Below are 13852 nucleotides of genomic sequence, written 5' to 3' on the forward strand. Positions count from 1 at the left end.
GGATTCAAGTTTACCTTAAGGATAGCTAGGTCAAATCCTCCCCAGGTTTTTACCGTGTGGTTTCCTCGGTCATCATATCACTGTGTTATTTAACTTTCCACTGCTTTATATTCTTCATATGATTGTTTGATTGTGATAACCTAGATTGGCATAATTTGACTAAGTTAATTACTTGGCTAATTAACTAGGTTAATTTCGTTGGGTTAAGGGGTCTAAAAACCGTTCAGTGTCTTTATCATTGGACTAAGATACTGATCAATTTTTGGTGTAAGCGGAGAATGAACCTAGTGTTAGGATTAGTGCCCTTAAATCCTATTGTATGATGCTATGTATGATATTAAGTTTGACATTGTGTATGACATTATGTATGACTTAATATTGCGTTTAATGAATTTATTTTATAATTATCTGAAATAATAGTAACATGAATATTCGGACATTATCACATAGTCCATGAGATGCATAGTATGTGATTTATGTGAAGAGTCACAGAAGATATAAATCACAAGTTCTTTGCAAATTCAGAATTATAGTTCGTAGTCGGTGATGAAATTGGGCATTTCATCTGCGAAGACTATAACATATCAATCATGATGATTTGTCTTGATCATGAAAGTGGTGACTTCTGGTTGATGTGTTAATATGTTTTAAGAGTTAAGACATTTTGAACTGGACCGCTGTGAGATTTATTATTCTCCTAAAGACTGTCAAAGGAATAATAAATCTCACGACTTGTATTTGCATGAACTCTTAATCCTGAGAGAATAATGGACCTGATCATGAGGTGTAGGTTGCTTTGATATATTAGGAGTGAGATCTAAAGTTATGGTCAAAACCTCAGTATGTTGGGCAGCCACATTTAGTGTTGATGGAACATGTATTCTTAAGATGGAATTCATAGTCTCTTAACGGAAATATAAAGTATTCCCTTGAGATAAGTTTAATGAGTTTGTTATTCAGAGAGTTAGGCCTAACCACTTTAGTAAGACTAAAGTATATATTTATGGAATTGAATTTCATAAATATATGATGAATAACATTAAAGGATTAAACCGGGTACTCAAGGATTAAGATGTAGTACTTTACAAAGTGGCAGTCTACATTAATGACTTTGTATTACTATGAATATTTTATGAAGGGGTTGCATGTATAATAAAGTCTTGGGATATAATTTATAGATAAGACCTAGAGTGCAACTATATTTATATAGTGGTATTAAATATAGTTAATGGTAACTTTGGACTTGTCAAGAGTTGACAGAAAAGCCCAAGGCCCATTGGAGCTAGTGTCTTATTGGTCCCTTTTGGTCCCACTCCAAGCCACACACTTAAGTCCAATTGGTAAGGCCCAAAAGGCCAGCCCGATTAGATAAATTGGTTAGATACAAAGGGAAAAACGTTCAGATTTTTCAGTGTGTGAAAAACAACATTGAAATGGTGTGCATGTGAGTTTTTGTCACTCACTAGTCATCCCTTTTGTTACCAATTGAGAGACCACACATCTTGGGCATTAGTGGAATTGGAGTGAAGATTAAAAGTATTCCTTAGTACTTCAATCTTTGTTTTTGAAATTCACCGCTTCAAGGTACGATCTCTTGTTCTCAAAATTCTAAAATTTACTTAGTACGTGTTATCAATATCGAATGAAGTAGAGCCATTTAAAACTTATTTTCCACTACACTCATCTCTAACTTCCATCAGTGTGCGCATGCTTCATGCATGCGTATGCATACACGAACATTTAAGCGCATGCTAAGGTTCCAAAAATTAGGAAAGGCAAGGTTTTTATGCATTAGAGATTGGTTTTGGAATGAATCCCACTTCATTTGGGAGCCATTCCAAACCCTCATTTTCTAACTATAAAAAGCCGTACATGGTACCTCTCCAAGAGACATAAAAAATCCTAAGGAAAAATATAAAATTTACTAGAAATTGTGAATCAAAGAGGTAGTTTTTCATAAATTTTCAAAGAGGTAGAAATTGTCAATATTTTTCTGATTGAGGCCCTGTTTGTCCTTGATCTTCAAATTTCAAGTTTTCTGATCACTTCTTTGTTTAATTATGAATAGATTGATTAAGGGAAGCAGTTAAAATCAAGCTAAGGAACTTTGTGTTTTGGGGTATAATGTTCTAGTTCCTTTTCTTTTTCTTTTTCTATTTTGATCTTCTATATCTTGTTTTTTATTTTTTATTTTTTTAATGTTATAATGTTTTTGTTTTGTTTAGTTTTACGAAAATTTTCTAATTTGTAAGAATCTTAGATTACTACATTTAAAGTTTTTGTTCTGTTGTGTTCTTGTGCTTTTAGTGTTAATGTTTAGGGTGTGTATGTGTAACATGCTTACTGCATGCGCACACATATTTAAAGCATGCATACGCATACAACAGGGCTATGCACGCAGGCCCTATGTATATGCATGCATACTCACGCCCAAAAACCCTAATTCGAGCCTTTTTGCTTCTGTTTCATTATTTTATTTATATATTATGTCTCTACCTTGCTTTATTTCATGTTTATGAGTCTTTGCCTCCATGTTTGCTTGCTTTGTTTGTTCTTTGTATGCTAGATTAGGGCTTACCTTCAATCTTGTTGTTTTGCCATGAATGTGCATATAACATATGATCATGTGTTGATGCATAGGTGCCATGGTGCAATAAGGTAATTGAAGTAAGTCAAGCATTCACATGGACATGCATATGGTGTTACCTTGATGATGAGTATGAACATGCTTGGTTGAATGATGTGTTCTTGAAATTTAGATGCTAATAACTCGTGTTTGAATACTGCCTGTCTATGTTTCTGGCTTGGATATGATATGATGAGATGCATGATAGATGTATGCTAGGGTTTGGGATGAAAAGTGCCATGTTGTTTGCTAGATGTATGCTAGTGTGTTTATGAGTCTAGAATGGTAAATGTTGAATGTGCCTTTTGTTGGGAAAACATGGTTTATGTCGCATACAAAACACGTGCAGTGAAAAATTAACAGATCTACTTTATTTGAAATTGATAACATGTACTATGTAAATTTCAGAATATAAGAACAGAAGAACGTACCTTGGTGCAATGAAATTCAAAACCATAGATTAGAAGTACTTGGGAACACTTTGAATTTTCACTCCAATTTCACTTTTTCCCAAGAAGTGTGGTCTCTCAATCAGTTTACACGTATGTGTTCAAGGGAGATTAAAAGAGTGGCTTAGAGTCTTATACACATCGTTTCCATACCCTATAAAATTCTATATGTTTCTCTCCTTAAATATAACTGATTATCTAATTGGGCTACCATTGGGTTTTGGACTTTTTTGTCAACTCTTGACATGCCTAAAATTACCATTAATCATATTTAATACAACTATATGAATATAATTACACTCTAGGCTTTATTAATAAATTATATCCTAAGACTTTATTATACATTCAACCTCTTCATTAAAATATTCGTAGTAATACAAAGTTATGAATGTTGACTGCCCCTTTGAAGATTACTACATTTTAATTCTTAAGTACCTGGTTTAATCATTTAAATTATTCATCATATATTTATGACATCCAATTTCTTAAATATATACTTTAGTAACTTCTTACTAAGTAGTTAGGCCTAACATTCTGAATAACCAAATCTATTAAACTTATCCAGGAGAATATTTTATATCTCTGTTAAAAGATTATGAATTCCATCTTGAGAATATATGTTTTTTCAACATTAAATGCGGCTGCCCAACATACTGAGGTTTTGATCATGATTTTATCTCACTCCTAATATATCAAAACAATCTCACTTCATGATCAAGTTCATTATTTTCTCAAGATTAAGAATTGATGTAAGAAGTCATGAGATTTATTATTCATTTGACAGTCGTTAGTAGAATAATAAATCTCACAATAGTCCAATTCAATATGTCTTAACACTTAAAACATATCAACATATCAACTAAAAGTCTCCACTTCCATGATCAAGACAAATCATCTTAGTTGATATGTTATAGTCTTCGCGGATGAAATACCCAATTTCATTACTGACAATGAACTAAAATTCTGAGTTTACAAAGAACTTGTGATTTATATCATCTGTGACTAAATCACATACTATGCATCTCATGTACTATATAATAATGTCCAAATATTCATGTTACCATTATTTTAGATAATAATAAAACAACTTTATTAATCACAACATATGTCATACATAATGTCATACATAGCATCATACAATAAGATTTAAAGGGCACATATCCTAACAACTTTAATGAGATTAAGAAATAAGACACAATAAGTGGAAGTTGACCCACAAGTTAGGTGGGATTGGGTGCCTAACACCTTCTTAGTCCTTCCATGAAAGATGCTATATTTATGGTTCCTAATGTTAGGATATGTGTTGTTTTAAATCCTATTGTATGATGCTATGTATGACATTATAGATGATATAATGTTGTGATTAATAAATTTGTTCTATTATTATCTAAAATAATGGTAACATGTATATTTGGACATTATCATATAGTTCATGAGATGCATAGTATGTGATCTATGTAATTTAGTCACAGAAAATATAAATCACAAGTTCTTTGTAAACTCAAAATATGAATTCCTAATCGGTGATGAAATTGGGCATTTCAACTGCAAAGATTATAACATATGAATTAAGATGATTTGTCTAGATCATAGAAGTGTTAAGCCATATTGGATTGGACCGCTGTGAGATTTATTATTCTACTAATGACTATCAACTGAATAATAAATCTCACGATTTTTATTTACATAAACTCTCAATCTTGAGAGAATAATGAACCTCTGATCATGAAGCGTAGGTTGCTTTAATATATCAGGAGTGAGATCTAAAGTCATGATCAAAACCTCAATATATTAGGTAGTCACATTTAATGTTGAAGGAACATATATTCTCAAGATGGAATTCATAATCTCTTAACGGAGATATAAAATATTCCCTTGAGATAAGTTTAATGGTTTGGCTATTCAGAGTGTTAGGCCTAACAACTTTAGTAAGAAGTTACTAAACTATATATTTATGAAATTGGATTTCATAAATATATGATGAATAACTTAAAGAATTAAATTGGATACTCAAGGATTAAGATGTGGTAATTTTCAAAGTGACAGTCAACATTTATGATTTGGTATTACTACGAATATTTTAATGATGGGATTGAATGTATAATTAAGTCTTGGGATATAATTTATTAGTAAGGCCTAGAGTGCAATTATATTTATATAGTGGTATTAAATATAATTAATGGTAATTTTGAGCTTGTCAAGAGTTGACAAAAATCCTAAAATTCATTGGAGCTAGTGTCTTATTTGTTCCTTTTGGTCCCACTCCAAGACACACACTAAAGCCCAATTGGAATGGCCCAAAAGGCTAGCCCAATTAGATAATCAGTTATATATAAGGAGAGAAACATACAGCATTTAGTAATGAATGTATGAAATGGTGTGTATGTGAGTGTAAGCCACTCTCTTATTCTCCCTTGAACACATATGTGTAAACTGATTAAGAGACCACGCTTCTTGGGCATATGTGGAATTGGAGTGAAGATTAAAAGTTTTCCCAAGTACTTCTAATCTTTGGTTTTGAATTTCACCGTACCAAGGTACACTCTCTTGTTTTTAAATTTTGAAATTTACATTGTACATGTTATCAATTGAGAATGAAGTAGATTTGTTAATTTTTTGCTATGTATATTTTGTATGTGATACAAACTATGTTTTCGTTACACCTAGACCTAATCAGGTGGCAACTCCATTTTCGTTCTCCGCCCCGGTGCAATCAGTCGAGGCTTACTCCCCCCCCCCCCCTTCCCCTGGTTGTGCCCACAGTAGAAAGGATACAATGGGGATCCTTAAATATATGATGATATGGAAACTGGATGGGTGACTTCCAAGGATAAAGGACCTTCTTAGGAGGCTAGGATGGAGCATGGTGGATGCAACAATGATGAATCCTAGCTCTATAGATGTTCCGTTGGGTCAATTTATCCAAATGAACATCCTTACGTGGAATTGCAAGTGTGAGAGACCATAAACCTAGGGTGCTCTTAAAAAAGAGATTTGGTGCTTTTTCTAGGCACCTCTCTTTTTCGGTAAGCGGTGTGGAGTCGCCACTTATTTTTTTATACAAAAAAAATAAGAAAAAATAAGTACAAGTTACATGCTTAAAAAATATTTCATTGTCACTGATTGAATAAAGAAAAGTACAATCTTGGTGAATTAAACCTTACAAGGCTTTGAGTCCTAGTTACAATCTATGCAAAAGAATACAAAACTTTTGGTCCTAGTTACAATCTACCAAAATTAAAAAAGAAAACAAGACACTAATCTACCTATCCAAAAAACCTAAGCTCGAGGGCAAAGTTATAGAATAGGAAGATGTTGGGCACCCATTCCACCCAGACAGAGTCTGGTCTTCTAGACTCTAATGACCTATATACCCTTTTTTGCATGACTTTGAATGATATGTTAAGCATACATGATAGACACTTGACCAAAATTTATCTAAATAAATTTGCCTCATGAATATGTCTTCTTTTTAAAAGAAAAAGCATATTTGTTTTAAGGGTAAAAAGAGTAAGACCTGGTTTGGGGAAAAAAAATCAGATTTGTTTTTGTAAAGAAAAGAATGAAAGATCTTATAAAGAAAAAATCCAATCTGTTTTGTGTAAAGTAAAAAAAGAGTGATTTTATCAAGAAAAATCAGATATGTTTTTGTGTAAAGTAGAAAAGTGATTTTATCAAGAAAAATCAGACCTGTTTTGAAAATTAAAAAAAAAATGATTTTTTGGTTTATAAAAAATTCAGATCTATTGTTGAATATAAATAAAAAGACTTTTGAAAGAGAATTCATATTCATGCAATAAATTCATTATGCATGCAGCACATATTAAGAAAAAGAAAAGGCTTCAACCTAATTTTTAATTTCTTCTTTTAAATTTCAAAATCTGCAATTTTGTCACAAAGAAAACGTTTTAAAAAAAAATTAGATCTATATTTAATGAAAATACAAATCAGTTTTGAGAGTTAAAAAATTAGATCTGTTTTTAATGAAAATACAGATAAACTTTTAGAGTTAAAAAAAAAAAAATTAGATCTACATTTAATAAAAATACTAATAAGTTTTTAGAGTTAAAAAAATCAGATCTGCATTTAATAAAAATACAAATCCATTGTTTAGTTTAGAAAATCATATTTGAAAAATTCAGATTAGTTTTTTGTTTAAAGAGATATTTGATAATTAGCAGATTTTGAGATTAAAGAGAGAAATCATCAAAAAAAAAAAAAATCATCTAAGAATAGATTTAAAGAAAATTTTTAAACAAAACATGGCAATTATATCAAGTATCAAAAATAATCAAACATCTTGAACCTATTCATGCATCATCAAAAAAAATTAATAGAGAAGACTAAAAAAAGAAAAAGAAATAGACTACCTCTTGCATGAGCGTGCTCTTCTTAGTGAAAGAATATTTTATGATTCAAAGAAATTTATTCAACTCTTTCAAGCCTAAAATATTTCGCTTAAAAAAAGAAATTCCTAAGGCAAGAGCCTCTAGAACATCTTTAACGTAAGGGGGAAAAGAAAAGAAGAGAAGAACCAAAAGAGGGGGCGTAAGAAAGCGTGAAAAAGTGTACTGAAGCTTGAGAGGCATCCTCTATTTATAAAGGCTAGGATGCTTCAAAAAATTAGCTGGATGATCAGAATACGAACTGGGACACGTCCTTATCTATAAAAAATTGAAAAGAATGAGGTTTATCTCAATCCAAAATTCCTTGGGTTGAGTCTTGAATTTGTGCCAATCAGCACTCCAAGAGTTTTGAATGGCCCTCTAGGGTGCCAGACCCACGTTTGAGTTTTGGTCCTCTTTGGACTCATTTTTGAGGTTTTTTGAGTTGGGACTTGCACTTAGATGCGTTTTTAACCTGTATTCTAAAAATTAAACCCTTTTCTGGATATTCAGGTTTTTACAGTGATGATTATCTTGTAGATAAATACTCCAAAAAGTCTTGATTATCCACTTTATTTCCATGCAAGCAAGCCTATTTTTACACTAAATAACAACCAATCACAAAATTATTTAACTAATATTAATTGTCTAGCCAATCAAAATTAATTTAAATTAATCGTGCGTGGTTTTGTTCCACCTAAAAAAAATGTATGCAGACCGTGCAAACTTGATCATGCAATATTTTTCAATGTGACGGTCCGATTTGGAAATCAGGCATACTATCACAACCGTTAGAACCTTAGGATCATTTCTTATGATATGCAATGGGTGAATTAATGCATGTAATGCAACTCTAAATTTTTGGGTATATGAATGGTCGCTCTAGTTATCTTCCAAGATTAAATTATGGGTGCAAAATCGAGTGTCTATAGAATGCCCTTCATTGACAGAGCTTGCAAAGCGAATGCCAATGTAAAACAAAGACACTGATTTTTGCAACCATGATTTAATTAAGGTTGACTTCTTCAAAGATTGCTTTGCTATTTTGCATATATTAAAATTATGAATACTTAACCTAATTGATAACTGATAAACCTGAAATGAATCTTGAAATCTGGGGTGACTGAGAGGCTTCTCTATCTCAGTCTAAATGTGGGGGGTTGATTAAAGGGCTTCTCTACTTCGATCTTGATTAAAGGTAACCAAAGGGCTTCTCTACCTCAATCAATGCTACCTCTTTGATCAAGCTCTTTCTTCCCCTATCACCATCATCTCCCCCTTTTTGTCATGGAATATCTATTCCTCATTTTCTTCAAGCTTTCTTTGTATTTCATCCAATTGAGTTTGGAGAGAAGTGAACTTTGTATCACACCGGATGTTATGATGGTACAGGAAAGAGGCAAGTCCAGACATTTTAGTGCTTATGTCATGGACGGTGGCCATAATGTTGTCCAATTTCTCATCATAGGAGGATGAGCTAGAGTGTGAACCACTATGAGTAGCAGGATTCTCTGTTTCGATACCCTTCCTACTATAACCAATGCTAGTGTTGAGCATATGAATGTTGATTGGACTTGGCTTAAAGTAGGGAGACTCATCTTCCGATGGATGAATGCCTTTAAGTTTCAATATTTCGAAATGAGGCAGCAAAAAGGAATGCAGATCCTTGAGTTAGTTCTCACAACAACCTCCTTTCACAGCTGATCTTTTGAATGGAGACATTGTCAAGCTGCATCATGTTACACCAAAAGGCAACACAGACCACACAAGACAACAAACTCTATTAGTTTTGAGTTAGTCCTAAAACAGGAATATTGTGGAAAACCCTAAAATCATGAGATTAAGGTCACAATCATGTCACAAAATGTGTGTGGGCTACAGATCACATTGTGCAGCCAAAGACAAAGTGTAATAACACATACCCAACACAACACACACAACAAACTTTCCAAAGCATCAAATACCCATATTCAAGCATCATAATCACAGAGATTATCAAAAACACCCAATCCAAGAAATCTTAGGTAAGAAATGTGAAATATAGTGAGAAAGAAACGGAACCCATACCTTTTCTTTAAGATTGGTGAACAAGTGAGGAAGAATATGGAGAGTTTGTGTGTGAACACAGTGATTTTGAAATAGGAAGATGGTCAAGAAGATGAATAGTCACAAGATGTAAGGGAAAAATGAAAATTTTTTTGAAACCAGTTCTGAAAAAGACCCTCATAGTGCAAAACACGTGATTTCGCGACTGAGATGAGTCGTGAATAAGTCGCGAAACACCTTAGAGACAAAATATTGAAAATTTTTCTAAGTGTTTTTTGCGACTGGAAGGTCCACCCGCAAGTAAGTTGCGAAGGGAGCCACGAAAATTTTGGTATAACCTTATGACTGGAGCTTCCACTCACGAACAAGTCACCAAACCGAGTCGCAAGAACTATAAAAACTAGAATTTTGGGAAAACTTTCTAAGTCTTTTTCGCAACTGGGACATTGACCCGCCAGTGAGTCACGAAAACCTTCTGTGTAAGCTTGCGACTGGGGGCATGCGACTGGATTAACCCGCGATCAAGTCGCCAGAATAGGGCAACACTGTTTTTGAAATTTTTGATATTTTTGAAAAAAGAAAAACAAAAGACTTTCCAAAAACAATTAAAACACTCAAAATTCATTTTGTGTTTGATCAACAAAAATTGAGTATGTGGAACACATTTAATCAAGTACAATCATACAAATGGATATAGCATTCATTGAACATAGACATGTGTGATGTGTGTGAGTACCAAAGATGAGATAGTCCTTAGTCTAATGTGAAGCTTCAATGATCAATTCAACCAAGGCATACACAATTATCACTAAGAAAAGTGACCTATCTCAATTATAGAAATATACATATATGACCTCCCACAAAACTTGATAACATAATTTTTAAGCTTTTCATTTGACTCCATTTACATCAAAATATCTAATCTTTTTGAATCAATACATCTCTTTTTGAGATCGATGCTTGAAATTATTAATGTTTCAAATTAATAAGCAAGTCTTTGGCTTTTTGGGCATCATACATTTTCACAAAAGTCGTTTTCCCTTTTTCCTAGTCAAATACTAGTATGTGCAAAGGTTTTTGTAGCTCATTATCTCTTTTCATTTTGAGATTTACATTTTTTGAGCTCTTTAAAAATAAAAGAGTGGGAATATATATAGGCACAAGTCTATGCAAGTTTTAAGATCAACAAAACCATTGACTAATCATTCACGACAAGTTTGAAGATCTATTTACAACAGTCACATAGATTTCAAGATTTTTCCTACAATGATATGAGTGCATTGAAAACAAGCTACGCTCATAAATGCACAAAGTCATTAGTATAAAGGTACAAGGCAAAACATGCTTGTGACAAAATACAATAATGTCGATCAAACTTTTTGGATTTTCTACTTTTTATGTGTTTTGGATTGTTGACATAAAAGCAAGAAAAGGTTGACCAAAAAAAAAAAAGTAAAAACATTTAAAACAATTGCAAACAAACAAACACAAATTTTTCAGCACAAGCTAGAACAAAAAAAAAAACACACAACTAATCAAAGTCACAAAGCATATGAAGTATTAATGCATGTACATGTTGTAATACGTATGCATGAGTACCCCTCTTCACCCACACGACACGTGCACTTAGGGTGATATCCTTAGAGGATTGGGTACAAGAGTTATGGCTGTCAAACCTTCTGGAGAAGCTTGCCAAACAGGTGGTGAAAGCATCAATCATCTTCATCACATCTCCAATGTTAGATTCAGCTTCTTCCCCTTTCACTTGTTTGGGATTCCTTTTATCCTTTCTTTGTCCACGTGGCCTTTGATAGTTACCATTCTTTAATGCCCACAGCTTACGACAATTCGGTCTAGTGTGTCCCTGAATTCCACCATGATGGTAGAAATGTTAATTTCTCAAACCTTTTTGTGACTTTGGGAGTGATTTCCCTTGAGCCTTAGGTTTGACCACTGATTGGATAGGAGGCTTAATCAAGAACCGTTGGTCAGTCACATTCCTTTTCTTTTTCGGCTTCACTTTCTCAACAATTGAAGTTTCTACCACTGGTTCCTTAACTTTCATGAACTTCATATCTTTGGACACTTTGACACTTGAACTACTCTCTCCGGTGTATCCCAATCCATTTTGTCGAAGAAAGGTTTTGATGAGCAAGTACTTCATCAAGCTTCTTGAAGGAAACCCGCTCTACCTTAGCATTTGCTTGAATCACCTTAAGCTCAAATAATTTTATCTTTGTATAAGCTTCGGTTAACTCTCCGTTCAGCGTCTCCATTTCACATTTTGTCTCCTTGTATCACACTAGAAGACTTCTATAATCTTCCTCTGCCCTCTTCATCTTTTTTATGGTTGTGTTAGCCACTTTTGCATATTCACCGGTCTTCTCAAGAAGGGAATTGTAGGTCTCTTGCAGTCCCACTGTTTCTTCTTCTTCCTCATTATTAGATTCCTCAACTATCCTAATTGACTCCAATTCAAAGTGCTCATCCGAAGAATCTACTGGAGCAATGGTCATGAATACAGAGAAGTTTCCCTCTCCATCATAACTTTCATCTGAATCTAAATCAGAGGAGTCGAAATCACTAAAAGTGGTGGCATACACCTTGCTCTTCTCTTTCAAATAATTGTGACACTCTTTCTTGAAATGTTCATGTCCATTACACTCGAAACACATGATTCCTAAGAGGGTTGAGAGTCCTTCCCATCTTTCCTCTTGAAATCCTTTTTCTCCTTGCCAAAATGGTTAGCTTTGCTCTCATAACTAGCAGTGGAGATCCATTGTCTTACAGGGATGTAGAAGAGATGGGGTCACTACAAAAGAATAAGACTTGGGAATCCTCTAGTATGTTGACAAAGCCAGTTCCAATAGACAAGTTCAAGGGCTACATAGAATTGGTTGATGTTTGCAGCTTGTAAGCCCTTAAAGGCTAAGGTGGAGGCAATGGAGGAGTTTGCTCGTGTAGCTTGACAATTCATGCCAAGGTGGAGATTTGTTGATATTAGGCCCATGTGGCTTGAATTGCCAAGCCCAAATTTGGTCACCTTAGTTGACCAAATCCGAATTGTAAAATGACTGCTCCTTTGCTGACTTGTTTAATAACACACACATACACACACACATATATATGTTGTTATGTGCGACACTAAATAGAGATTTAGACAATTCCTAAAAACCTAGCAGCAGCCACATAAGAAGAAGAATAATGTCTTCTTGTTTTGTGAGTGAGAGAGAGTTAGGGTGTATTAGGACTTGGGATTCTAGAGAGTGTTATTATGCACTATTGTATCTCTCTATTTTTTATAGTGAAATTTCTCCGTCGTCGTCATGGAGGTAGGCAGTTTGCCAAACCACGTAAATTCTTGTGTTCTTTGTATGTGCTTGTTATTTAATTTCTGATTATTTACTGTTATTATTTAGGAGAATTGCATTTGTTGGCAGATACTTTATGCAGATACTATGTAGTGATGATATATTATGCAGAAACATTATGTAAATACATAATTTAGAGTAATATTGAAGACTTGTGGTTGACTATAGTAAATTATTAGTGAATGTTCAAATAGTGTGTAAAACACCTTGAATGATTAGACCCCCAAATTACAAATTACCAATTCAAGTTTATTATCAACATAATGTATGTTCGGAATATGAAAATAAGCTATAACAGAATTGATAAAATAATCTAAACCAATTAAAATCACAACCACAGCAAAAATTAAATGGCAAAGATTAAGGGAAGAGAGATGCAAACACAAAGACAACACAGCGATGTATTGTCAAAGAGAAAACCGAAGTCCTCGGCGTAAAACCTCTCCACCGCCCTCCAAGTGGTCAATAATCCACTAAAGAATGAAGTTGGGTTACATGAACAGTAGAAGACCCTCCAAACCTAATCTACCTAGTGTACCTAGGCCCTCCAAACTTCTTGATCCAACGAGGTTACGCCAAACATTTGTCTTCTTTAGCTTACCGGATTCTGCTATATCTCATAGCATCAACCAATATCAATTGGTCTCTTCCTAACTGCTTCCCAAGTACCAATTAACCTTCTCACAAATATGGGTATGGTGAGAAAAGGATTTGGCTAAATGTACCTCTCAAGGATGTAACAATGGAGAGGGTGAGAATAGAGAAATTTGGAGAATCAAATGATGAATATTGTGGATGAGTCAATCTTGTTTTCCTCTAAGGTTTCTCTCTCAAAATTCTCTCTGGAAACTCTTTATATTTCGTGAGTATAAGGGGTATTTATACTGGTATGTGTTTAGAATGCGAAAAGTCAGTTTTTTCCCAAACAGATTGGTCTGGCAACTTGACCTCACGACTTGACTGAGTCGCGAGTCT

Source organism: Quercus suber, unplaced genomic scaffold, assembly GCF_002906115.3.
Source record: "Quercus suber isolate HL8 unplaced genomic scaffold, Cork oak 2.0 scaffold_2, whole genome shotgun sequence".
NCBI lineage: Eukaryota > Viridiplantae > Streptophyta > Magnoliopsida > Fagales > Fagaceae > Quercus > Quercus suber.